This window comes from Mastomys coucha, unplaced genomic scaffold (genome assembly GCF_008632895.1).
Source record: "Mastomys coucha isolate ucsf_1 unplaced genomic scaffold, UCSF_Mcou_1 pScaffold20, whole genome shotgun sequence".
Lineage (NCBI taxonomy): Eukaryota > Metazoa > Chordata > Mammalia > Rodentia > Muridae > Mastomys > Mastomys coucha.
Window position 1 is genome coordinate 52,026,782 of NW_022196903.1, and position 619 is coordinate 52,027,400.

Sequence of the window (619 nt, forward strand, 5' to 3'; positions counted from 1 at the left end):
AAGAATGAAGTATCCATACTTTGGTCTTCCATCTTCTTGAGTTTCTTGTGGATTATGGATTGTACTTTGTGTATTCTTATCTTCTAGGCTAATATCCACTTATCAGAGAGTGCTTACCATGTGTATTCTTTTGTGATTGGGTTACCTCACTCAGGATGATATTCTCCAGATCTACCCATTCTCTAAGAATTTCATAAATTAATTGTTTTTAAAAGCTGAGTAGTACTCCATTGTGTAGATGTACCACAATTTCTGTATCCATTCCTCTGTTGAGGGACATCTGGGTTGTTTCCAGTTTCTGACAATTATAAATAAGTTTCTGGCAATTATAAATATGAACATGGTGAAGCATGTGTCTTTATTATATGGTGGCATATCTTCTGGGTATATGCCCAGGAGTGGTATAGCTGTGTCCTGTGGTAGAACTATGTCAAGGAGTACACATGGTGGGACTGATTGCTCCGGTAGCATGTGTATAGTAGAGGATGGCCAAGTCGGTCATCAACGGGAGGAGAGGCCTTTGACCCTGTGAAGGTTCTGTGCCTCAGTGTAGGGGAGTGCCAGGTCCAGTAAGTGGGAGAGGGTGGGGTGGCAATCAGGTGGAGTGGGGAGGGAACAG